Below are 12703 nucleotides of genomic sequence, written 5' to 3'. Positions count from 1 at the left end.
GGGTCATAAAGGCCATCACGCTCCTTGGCAAGAAGCCTAGACCTTTCTGAGAGTCTATGTAAGAGGATGTATATTAAAATTAGCTTTTGAAAAAGTAGAAGTAGTTGAGTGGACTGCAAGATTATTTTCCTATAAATTAACCCTTTACCATGATCTTTAATCACCTCCCTTGTAAAAAGCACAGAAAAGAGACTATTCTATAGGACTGAGGGTTTTTGCGGTCTGAGGTCTACAGACCAGCAGAGGGTCTTTAACCGTGAGTTACCACCTCCCGCAGCATGGTATGTATGCCTTGAATCCAAACAGTCCCCACCTGCCAGGGACCCAATGAAGCAAGCCTCAACCTCTGATAGAAATTCTTTATTATTCCATTAATCAAGGATTAGGAAGCCTTTTGTGAGAATCTTGCCTACAGTACCCAGAGTCCAAGTGGACACAGTGTCAGTCTCCCACACATCATTTTTCAAATACCGTTGGCTTGGCCCATAAGCAGACACTAGTGCTCTGGTATAAGTAGCCCCTCAGTGTAGGCTGGTCACCTGAAATGCCAGCTGAATAACCCAAAAATCATTCTTGGTGACCTAAATACCTCCTGTCCATCCAGGGAGCACAAACACTGTATAAGGGATGCTGCTGATGTCCAGCACCTTCTGTATGAGGAGACTTGAGCAGGCCGATGCAGCTGGCAGGCCAGGTCCCCATTTCTCTCCTCTCTCTAAGGGCTACATCCTCCAAATGGAGATGACTCCACTCCAGGCAAGGGTCCACCAGCAGCCCAGTTCCTCTGCTTTGTCCTACACTGATCCGCAACACATTTAAACACCAGAGCCAGCATCTCCAGCAGAACGCTGAAGTACCCGGCAGATCGGTGAGGCCACAGTGTGGCCCAGTAGCCTGGCAGGTAACTCAGTGCCCTTGGGGGACACAGGCACCATTCTTCTCCAAGGTGGAGCCGTGAGTCTCACAAACATTTGTTCTGGAGAGGCTATCTATTAGAGAAGCAGGTATTCCCTGGACAGAAGCAGAAATAGCAATCTCAAGGATCAGCATTAACGGGCCGGACCTGAATGGAATGGTGTGGGTGAAGCAGCACCATGACATTTGGCTAGCGTTCCGAAAGAACACTGCGTTTCACACAGTGAGGGAGAGATGAGTCAACACTAATGTTTTGTAACCCCTCTGGAGGTATCGTGACTTCAGCTAGTCTTTTCCCCATTCCTAGCACATCGGCAGTGACTAATAATTTCGTAATGAATGGATGGTTTTCTTGGACCTCAGTGGGTGAAGTCCTAGTTGGGTTAACCAGGTTAGATCTGTGATGTTGACGGACGTGTCGCTTGATTGCAATTTTTGGCAGCCAGGTCTACTGCATTGGAGGGTAGCTAGGCAGGTCCCTGGGGACCCAGGGGCAACATGGCCCTAGTCTTGGGTGGGAGAAAGGGCCCAGGGGACCCGCTAGCCCTGGAAGCTCGGCCTATTCGCTTGACTTCACAGCAACTTAAGGTGCTATCATGGAAATGGCGGGTAAAAGGAATCACCTTTTGGGGTTTGTCTGGACCATCAGATGGGGAGAGCCTACAGCTGAGGGAAAGTTCTGAAGGAAAGCTATGATGTCGACCCTCAGCCGGTCTCAGTGCTCCTGGTGGTACAGCTCAGAGAGGTGGCACTTTTCTTTGGGAAGCAATTCTGGGTCATAAAAAAACCCTCTGTGCGAGGACGCAGGAGGGAGCCCCCAGGGACCTGAGGAGAGACTGAATCAGCAGTGCACAGCGAGGATAGGGAGGTGGGCAAAGGCATGGAGAGAGGTGGGGTGAGCTCCAGGGAGAAAGGCAGAGTGACTTGGTGGCAGAAATGCTGGGGGGGGGGGCCGGCCCCATGGCTTAGCAGTTAAGTGCGCGCGCTCCGCTACTGGCTGCCCAGGTTCGGATCCCGGGCGCACACCGACACACGGCTTCTCCGGCCATGCTGAGGCTGCTTCCCACATATAGCAACGAGAAGGATGTGCGACTATGACATACAACTATCTACTGGGGCTTTGGGGAAAAAAAAAGGAGAAGGATTGGCAATAGATGTTAGCTCAGAGCTGGTCTTCCTCAGCAAAAAGAGGAGGATTAGCATGGATGTTAGCTCAGGGCTGATCTTCCTCACCAAAAAAAAAAAAAAAGAAAGAAAAAGAAAAAAAAGAAATCTTGGGGAGTTGGGGTCGGTAAGTGAAGCGATGCTGAACCAGCAGTTTGAATTCTCTCCCTGCCCAGTACCGGGGTCTCCACATCTCTTTGAGCGTCTGTTGCACATCGCAGCTCTCCGGTAAGGGTGATTTGGGGGCAAAGGAAATAGCAATATCCACGTGTGACACAGAGGAACGTGGGACCTGCTGACCCAGGGGGCAGGGACTAAGAAGTCCCTGGAAGCTGGAGTTTGGATCGGGAAGCATCTAGAAGAACATGAGCCTCCTTTGGCCCCTCCCTACCACTGCCCCTAAAACATAGAAATCCTTAGCAACACTTAGAAGCACACTAGATTTCCCACAATACAAAAGATAGGGGCTCCAGTCCAATTACTGGGTTTCCAAAGGAAAGAGGAAGCCGGAGGCTGGAGGACAGAGGGACGCTCGGCTGCCTGCCTTGTGTGGAACCAGCTCAGCAACAGACACAGCAGGTCACGAATGTCAGCAGACTTTTCCCAGGCCTGTCTGTTTGGCAGAGCTGTGCTTTGGCTGGGCAATGGTAGAGCACGCTCCTTCACCCTGAAGCCTTAGGCACAGGTGAGCCTCGGGAGGGGGCCACGTGGAGCTCCAACACTGCCAGCAGAGCCGTGCCCGTTCAGCCCTGTTGGGACTCCTCAACCAGCGATTCAGGGACGAGCCGCAGTGCTGGTGGCCAGCTCAAGGTGAGAGAAGAGTACACTGGTCTTCTGGTGCTCCTCAGTCAGTGCTGTGCACTAGGGGCAAACATTCTCCACGATTTGCCAGCCGTCGTGTCATTTCTAGGCAATGAAATGATCAAACTTCAGACGTGTGATGCTCATTCTCCTTCAATAACAGGTTGAGTCAAAATCTGCAAGTCCTCCCAAAGTTGTTTAAAACAAAGAAAGTTCTTGATAATTTTTTTATTAGATAGTTGGGAAATGTGGGTTTGATGAACAAAACACTTAGTGATCATTCAAAAAAGTACTGTTGAGGGGCCGGCCCAGTGGCGTATGGTTAAGTGCGCGTGCTGCGCTACGGGCAGCCCAGGGTTCGGATCCCAGTCACACAACGAAGCACCACTTGTCAGGCCATGCTGTGGCGGTGTCCCATATAAAGTGGAGGAAGATGGGCACAGATATTAGCCCGGGCCAGTCGTCCCCAGCAGAAAGAGGAGGATTGGCAACAGATGTTAGCTAAGGGCTGATCTTCCTCACACACAAAAAAAATACTGTTGACTGATAACCTGTTCGGCATCTGTGGGAGTCTTTGTCTGAGGAGTTGCCTCGGCTCAGGATGGACTGAGGGGTGCAGCAGGCTGGCCGTGGCTGCTCACTGTCCATCCATTCCACTAAGGATGACCAAATCCGGAGAATTCCCGTCTTCTGCTGCTGCAATGTAAAACCAGCAAGGATTTGTATTCATCAGCACCAAACTCACAATTGGAGTGTGTTCGCTCAGCCGCTTCCAGGGGCTTGAGGACAAAAGAACCTTGTTTCTTGTTTGGCTGGGAGGTCAAGGTCCACCACATTGGCGTGTGGGTTTTCCCTTCTCAGATAACTTTCCTGTGAAAGTTTCTTCAGTCCCCAGTACTGCGTCCTCCCTCCGGGCAGAAACCGGTCATCATCGTTGGCAGGGACGTCTGTCGCTGTGGTTATGTACACAGAAGAGCATCAGTGCTCCCACAGGCCACACACTCTACCAGGCACCACGCATTCCACCGTTGGCAGAGAGGCCCTCTGGCCCTCAGCCCTGACTCCAGTCTCCGAGAAATAGCTTCCTGGGGCAGATCCTCCCTGTAGCCCCCTCAGCGTGCTCCTGAGGGGATCCTGTTAACAGGAGTCTACAGGATGCTTCTGAACACGGAAAACTGAAATGACATGTTACTATGCTAAGGTGACACCGCCAAACGCTTTTGCCCCAGACGAAACACACAGGAGTCCACATGGTCATTTTGTCTTTAGAGGGTGTCCACCCATGCTAAGTCACTTGAGTTGGAAATATAAATTTGTCTTCAGTCTTTGATGCAGTTTGAAGAATTCATGGTTGGCAACTGAGAATTCATCCGTGGCACCTACTGAGGGAGAAGGGGGGACGTCACCGCCACGGTAAGTATGTGAGAAAAACGGGAGACAGAGAAAGCCTGGCTGAGAGACCAGGGCCCTGATGAGCTGGTTGGCTTAGCCTCCCGTTCTGTTTGGTTTACCCACCAACCTAAGTCCTGCCGCCACCAGGCACATTCTTTTCTGAGTAAAGGTCAGTTCTCATGGCAGATAAGAGCAGTTCAAAGTTCAAGACGTGTGCGTTGAGTCAAATCCTGGCTACAACTCCAAACCCAAATATCTGCTCCTACTGTTTGCTATGCCACACTGCCACTGGAACACAGCAGTCAGCAAGTTTCCAAGCTCTTGTCTCTGAAATAAACAAGTTTCATTTGGGGCTCTCAAGAATCTGTCTATCCACATTCAGGAGTGTTCTGAGGGAAAGTAACCCCACACCCAGAAAAAGTAGAAACACCTGAAAAATCGTACTTTGAAAACCTTAAAAAGAAAAAGCAAACTCTTTACCTCCCAACCCCCCGGGTGGGGTGAGCGGAAGCGTGGAGATCGACTACAGGGTTGTTTTCACTGAATGTGTGTGTGCCTGCTCCCCCTCCAGATGGATGAAAGTCAGCGAGAAGGGTGGAGCTGTCAAAGTGCTCCTCAGTCAGATGACACCGCACAGAAACCACCACGATTTCACCCCCGCAGCCTGGAGGTTTCTCTGCTCTCTCTGCCCAGATCATAAAACTCAGCACAGTGGTGTAGAGTCCAGAAGGATGGGGAAAGGGCTCAGAGTGAGGACGTGGGCTTAACCTGTCCCTCTCCATAGCCATTATCATCCCTGTCAATCATCTGCCAATCAGTCCTAGACATGTGACAGCTCTCACCTTCTGGTTCTGAGAAATTGTCACTTTTATTATGTGACTTTTCAACGTTTTATAGCATGTCTCTTAAACCGGATTTTAAGCTTCCTGAGGAGACTTTGCTTCATGCTTCTCTCCGTCTTCCCCTGTACCAGGCTGTACCTGGCAGTATACGAGGTGCTCGGTAAATTTCTATGTTAACTCTCTGGCTTTTCCCATCACTGTAATGTCTTCCTAAAGGGCACACTTCCCCGACACTCCTGACCTTCATGGATAAATTCTGTCTTGTGTTTCTCCCTGACCTCATTTTCTTCCTCACTTCCTCCTTGAGGGGACAAGGTAGGAAAGAAGTGTCAGTGGGCTCTGCAGGTGCACCAGGAGCTCCTGGAAACACAAGAATCTCCTCCTCTTTCCTCTGAAGTATTACTTAGCAGCAGAGGTGGATCTGTTCTCCAAGTTGAGTTCAAGAAAGAGTGAGAGGCTCTAGTAATCACCACAAGTTACTTAAGTCCTGTCTCCCCAGAAGGATCTCACCTTCTTGACGGTAGAAACCACATCTTACAGGCCACGGCCAATGCTGGGTTAATAAGTACACATGCATTGATCAACAAGCCCCCAACGCCCACCCCGTGCCACTGGGGTGAGGCATGGCTCCAGGAGGGTTTGGATCAGGTCAGAGCTGGGACAGGAGGGGGAGAAGGCAGCAGGAGGTGAGTGGGGTCCCCCTGCCTCTGTCCCACCCTGGGGACTGGGAAGAACCAGCAGCCTCGCACAGGTACTGCCCGCCTCCTTCCCACAGCATGTGCTTGGTTGCCTTGGCAGCAGGACCATTCCACGTGACACAGAAAGGGAAGGCGCTCTCCACACAGCTTCACGTCATTTGTTTTCAAGAGCAGGAAAAACGTCACTTACTGATCTGGGAAATAACTAATGCAGTTATGTGTGTATGTGCGAGTGTGTATTCAAGTGCATGTACATACAAATGTGAATTGATTGCACACATGTGGGTATACGTGTATCTGAGAGTGTGCGTGCAAGTGTGTGTACATGGGACTGTGCATGCCTGTGTGAGTGATACTGGCTCAAGACAAGGTTGACATAAGGGAAGCCATATTGTAGAAAAGAAAAACTCTATTGTAACTTTGAATGACCTCTGACTAACTAACCCAGCTGGATCTGCACCCTCCAGGAGGTCTAACTGCTCTGTGGATTTTACGACCCCTGCTTGCGCATGTACCTCCCAGCTGTGGTAAGATGATAACTTTGGTTTTTTTTAGTTCCTTAGGAATGTGGTGACCCCTGAACAGAGAATCTATGCTGATAGCCATCATCAGTGAAAACTGAAAGATCTGGTGTGGCACTCCCAGTCTGTAACACCAGAAGGTCAACATTCCTAACCCCGTCCCCAATAACCCAGTGGCTTATATAACTGCTGTAAGATTTCATGCCCCCTTAAGATGGTTCTTTTGGACATGAGTCGGCCATCTTCCCTCTTGCTAGCAAGCTGTAATAAAAAGTCCTTTTTCTCCTACCACCTTGCCTCTTGACTATTGGCATGTCTTGCAGCGAACAGAAGGCCCCACGTTGGGCGGTAACATGAGCGTGCATGTGAGATCTGGAGGAGCAGCCGTCCTTCCTCCCCAGAACGAGAGCAGACAATGGCCCTGAGCTGCCATCCAGCCCTTCTGCTTGCTGCTCCCAGAGGAAGGGAAATTAAAAATGTAGCACATGTCCTGCTTGCTGTTAGCATTTTGCTCCAGTTTGCTGAGCTTTTATTGAAATCACTTCTTTTTTCGGTGGTGTGAGGTCTGGGTTTTGTGATTAAGCATGAAGCAGATTTCTCTCCCCCCTGAGTGAGAGAGACGCCCATATGCTGCAGAACAACTCTATCACGTGCTCCTTTGGTAGTCTCGCTGCTCCCAGCACAGAGACCACAGCAGAGAGGTGTTTGTTTCTCAGAGTCCAGAGCAGCCATCAGTGAAGACTGCCACCAGTCTACAGGATTTACTCGGAAGGTGAAAGGCAGGTGCCTTGGGTGGCCTGCCAGCCAGGCTCCCACAACCTTCACAGATGAGAGGAAGAAGAACTGAGGAAAAGCAACAGATGGAGGCATGAGGTCGTTGCTTTTCAGTACTCGAAGAAATTAGGAAGATTTTCAGAAAATCAAGTCAGCAATCTGGAAAGCGAGCTCAGAATGAAATGTTGTGTCATGCGTGTCCTGAAGACAGTGCCTCCCCTGAATTCCTGCTTTCAGCTTTTAGGAACCATCAGCTCCAACCTGGAATCCTGTTTCCTTGTTGGTGTGTTGTTGGTGCTATTTTCTGTACTGAATTTCTGGGCATGTGCCGTGTAGATGCACACATGGAGAGACCCCGAGGGACCCCTCTGCTCAGGACTCAGAAGCTTCTAAGAGAAAGAGCCAGAGGAGTTTGCTCTGCCGAGGTGCACGCCTTCCCCACCATCCTCCCTGTGTGGAGGATGTGTTGTTCCTCACCAGAGCCCGGCGTGTGCCTGTCTCTCCGGCGTCCACTTAAAGATGTGTGTCTCCACACTGAGTGGGAGAGTCTGTGCGGGTCCAGGGCACATCTGAGCCGTGTACTCAAAGTATGTCGTGTTGGAGTTTGTCCCCCACTTGGTGTTGTCAGCAGACAAGCCTTTGCTTGCTGTCAGATGAGGATGGGCCTCCTCTCTTGGCTTCTGCAGCCCCCCAGGGGGAATGACTGGTTCCATGCCCGGAGCTGGGCTGCGGTGAAATACTCTTCTCTCCTGCAGAGAAGGCAGGATTGTGCCCCGCCAGAGCGCTGAGCCACCTGTCTGACTACGCCTGCCCCAGGTGGCCTGTGAATGGCACTCAGTGCCCTCTCTTCTGGGCATTATGCACAGTGGTGGCAGAGCTCCCACTTTCCTAGTTTTCACTTCCTAGTGACCTGAGAGTTATGGAGAAGACCATCTTTCCGCAAGGACATTTCCCCATTGACCCAGTAGCCCCACAGAATCCCTCCATCTTTCTGAGGACAGCCTCTAGCCTGTGAACCCCCTGAAGGTCTCTGGGCCAGAGGTGGTGCTACTCTCACCTGGGAATGGGGTGTGGCTTGCGGGTCCACTGCTAAGGGCGGTGACATAGGGCATCTCCAAGCAGAGGAGGGCAACAGCTCTTGCTCAATAAATTCACGTGTGTGAAGGTTGTGCAGGTAATGAGGCCACATCTCTACATCCTGCTTTCCTCCTCTCCGGGGAGACAGTGCTGTGTCCAAACCAAAGCCAGCTGACTCTTCACAGCAGGGTGAGACGAATCTAGGCAAAATCCCATAAGCTCAGGCCAGCAGCTTCTGAGAGCCGGGAGCCCTTGCTCCCTCGATATCTGAATGTGGAGTCTCCCCTAAATCATGAAAGGCAGGCGGTGTTGCGTTCTGAGTTTCTGAGCGATGTGTATAGAAATGGAGTCCAGGTTTTCCTGACCACACTTCCCATGGGGGGCACCTAAGACCTAGCACAGTCCCCACGAGGCCCCGAGGGAGGAGGCAGAGCACTCACACTGAGAGCTCCCGGCTGTGTGCACTCCCGTACATACGGCCCCTTCTCCCAACCCCACAGGTCAGAACACAGGAAAGTCACTATCAGGCTTCGGGAGTTTTCTTCCTGTTAGTGGAATCATGGACCTACTATTTTGCTCAAGAGTTTCAAGGACGTAGCCATGGGATCATCTATGGACTCCATTTCTGCTGTCACCAGATGGGGACATTTTGGCAAATCTGGCTTTCATTGACCACTTAACCACCCATCAGATTTTCTGGGTCAATTAGTGAATCAGAGGCTTTATATAGGAAATCACTGCCTGTGATTTTTGAAGATAGCATTTTGTTCCAAATTTAAATGTACTCTTTTACCATTTGGCTTAGTGGAGAGGAAGCAGAGATGAGGGGGCATCTTTGAGCACTCTGCTTCCTTGCTCGTGTCGGGAGAGAGGGTGAATCCCCTCTGCCCTTTTCCTTAAGGTTCTTATGGCTGGCCAAATAATTAACAAGACAGGTTAGCAGGAGAAAATAATACCAAGTTTAATAACATGTATACATGGGAGAAACTCAGAAATGAGCAACTCGTCCCTCTGTGTAAGTTGCCCACTTAAGTATTGTAGCTAAAGGCGAGGAACGTGTTGGGGGTGGGTAGTGGTCTGGGACTTCAGAGGGCAGGAAGACAATTCTTTTTAGGGTCATCTATAGATAATGTGGTCAGGGAGAGACAGAGTTTTTGATAAAAGGGGCTTGGTGCCTTTCCTATTGTAACCTCTATCCTACATTATCTTTACAGCCATCATGATAATAACTCCTTCTTGAAACAGATCTTTCGTTTTAAATTCTTTAGGCAGTTCGGGAGGGGAAACTCAAATATTCTTCCTGAGTTCTCTGAGTCCTTATTGTCTTCGGCTCAAAATAATCCGCATACCAGAGCAGTGCCTCCTGGGGTAGCTTGCCCTGAGCACCATCACACGCCACCCACCACACTTCCTGATTCGTCTTGTTAGGTGGTAAATGACTTAGCTCTAAGTCTGAATATGCCTCCCAGCCTCTATTAGTGCCTCCTTTTCATTGAAGCCCACGCTCGAGGACCTTCCCACTGCTTGCAGGAGTCTGTGATAAAAGCATACCATCTGCACAACCCAGGAATATATTTGAAGACCCAAAATAGACTTTCTGTGGTTTGCAGTGTCATGATGTGCTGTTGAAACCACCATGTGTACAAAGCCGACTTCTCAGTTTAAATGAAGCATCAGATTGGAGCATCTTCATTTTCTTACATTGAGTTTACTGCCAACATCTCTAAAGGTCAAAGCTCAAATTTCAAATATGACACTGCACGCTTGGTCTGAAATCACCTTGATAATATTAATTCATATTCTTGTCATTATAAAGAAACTAGTGTTGAATTATTCCAAATACAAGATGTTGATACAGAGAGAGAGGACCTTTTTTACATCTATTTACTGTCGCCTCTATGTCTGAGTCTGTGTATTTGTTTTTTAAGCTGCATTATCTCCTTGGAATGGTTTTCCAACATCAGGTCACCAGGTTGTCTACCTTAAAGCCACAAAGTCTTTCTTGCAATACCATTGCCATAATCCTTGGGGGTCATGGGAAACAATGATCTGCAAGTCTGTCTGCAGAAGCGAACAAGAAGAATCTGAGCAGAAACACTGCCCAGGAACTCACCAAACACCGAACTGTGCCATGTGGCCCAAAGAACCCAGCCTTCCGCCAAGGAGGGAAACCTCAAACCCAAAGAGATCCCCAATGACACCCCCATGACAGGATTCAGGAGATCCAATAGAGAGCCCTGGGAGGAAGAACACCAGGACTCAGCTCCCTCGTGCAACAAATCCCCACGAAGAGCTGACTTGAACACACAGCTTACAAATGATGAGTATAAAGACCTCGGGTCATGATTTAAGGGGACAATTCAAATGTGGTCCAGGTCGATAGAAGCCCTTCATGGAGAATCAGCAATAACATTCTTGGGGGAATAATAGGCCAGAATAGAACTTCTCCATTCAAAGGTGAATGATAAGTAGGAACAGTCCAGTAAGGAACCTATAAAACATTCTTATCAGAAAAGGAAGGAAGGAGAAGGAGACAGAGAGAGAGGAGAACAAATGGATATTAACAAAACATGTGAAATACAGGAATATAAACTAATCCAGGAAAGAGAAGGTATTCTTAAATCAGACACCTGGGCATAAGAAACAGAGTGTCTACAAAGGAAAAGATCACCCAGCTGCAGACTTACCCTCACGATAACAGATGCCTGCAGGCAAAGAGACAGTGTGCACAGAGAAATGAGGAGGAGACGAGGCGACGTGATGACCCACCCTGCCTGGATGTCATTGACATGTAAGAGGAACAGAATGACTTTATCAAATACAAAACCTTGGGAATTATAGCATTCACGAAACCTTCCTTAGAAATCTGCTTATTCATAGTGTAGTCCCATGAAAACAAAGAACTTACACTTTCTCTCCCTTTTCCCTTCTTCTCTCTTTTCTTTGATTTTCTTTAAAAATATGTATTCATTTCCTCCTTCCTTTCTTTTTTCTTTCCTGAGATAGTGGGACCAGTGGGCCCTGCAGAACCAAGAAGGTGATCAGGGCTGACGAGAAGGCTCTAAGACTCAGCAGATTTTACAGAAGGACCCAAGGACATAGCAAGAACTCTGTTTTAGGAGAAGTGATGGGGATTGAGACCGAAATCCATTCCTCCTTCTGCCATAGTGACAGAGGTGGGGGGACCTGGCCACAGGGCTGGGCTTGTGTTTCTCACCCCCTTGCTGCTCCAAGAGGCCACGTGACTAAGTTCTCACAAGTGAAACACGCCCAACCGACGGGTGCCACCTCTCCCACATTCCTAAGGGGAAGCTTCTGGCCCTCCGCATTGGAAGTTACGTGTGGAAGGTGGCAGAGCCCCATCTTCCTGCTTCCCTAAAGACCTCATGGAGCAGAGTTACCTGCAATTCTGGAGCACTCACCTTGGACGGCTAATTGAGGTGTAGACATGTTGTGTTGTTGTTTAAGCCCTAACAGTGTTGGATTCTTGGGTTACAGATCTACTTCAATGTTTATTTTTATCAAAGAAGCTAAGAGCAAGTTTTATGGTTAACATCTCTTTAAAAACATCCTGTACTGCAGAGTAGTGTTCATCTGGTGAGTTTATCCCCCCCGGCCCCCCCGCCCCGCTTTGGTACTGTGCCTGCTTTGGCTGCATGGCCTGTGGGGAACAGAAGCCCTGGCCCTACAGGCGGCTGCCGTAGACCTAGACCATAGCAAGCTTTTTGCTTCCTATGAGGCCCCCTGAACTCTGGCCGCCCTCCTGTCTCTGATGAGGGAAGAACAGGGAGGCTGCGTGGGGCTGGGGGAGGACACCTTCACTCCTAGGAACGTGTCCAAAGAAATATTCACCCAAGTTCACAAAGATTTACGTACAAGGATAGTCACCGTAGCATTTTTACAATAGCAAAATTTGGAAAAACCCACACGTCAATCAACAAGCGTTTGGTTAATAAATCATGGTAGAGCACAGCTAGTAAACAGAATGAAATAGATCAATAGTTACTGAGGTGGAAAGATGTCTAAGACATATTACTAACTAAAAAAAAGGTACCTGAGTCATATGTATAACATGATCCGATTTTTATGAGAATTAATTCATATGCTGTCTTTGTTTCAGCTGGGGCACAGAAAAACAAAACTGGAAGGACATTTGCCAGATGCTGATTGTGCTTCTTTGAACAGAATGTGGGCAGGGCAGTGGATGTTAAGGAAATCTTTATTTTCCCATCTTTTCCTACTTCTCTGTTGTTTGATTTTTTTCATTAGACTATATTTATCGTACAGACAGGAAAAATAAGCAATAAAGAGAGGTTTTTTTTAAACGTAAAGTTATCTTTATATGAGCTTTAAAATTGGTATTTTTCTTTGTAATAAGAAAAGATTGACCCTGACACCTCGGGCTTTACCTGATCTGTTTATCTACCCGGAATCTGCAGGATTATTACTGTTACACAACTAAACAGTGCCAAGTTCTTCCTTCTTTTTTTTTTTTTTTTGGTCTTTTTAGCGGAGGAAG

The sequence above is a fragment of the Ceratotherium simum genome, chromosome 38 (genome assembly GCF_057802395.1).
Source record: "Ceratotherium simum simum isolate JZ-2026a chromosome 38, ASM5780239v1, whole genome shotgun sequence".
NCBI classification, from domain to species: domain Eukaryota; kingdom Metazoa; phylum Chordata; class Mammalia; order Perissodactyla; family Rhinocerotidae; genus Ceratotherium; species Ceratotherium simum.
Note: the sequence above shows the minus strand (reverse complement) of the source record.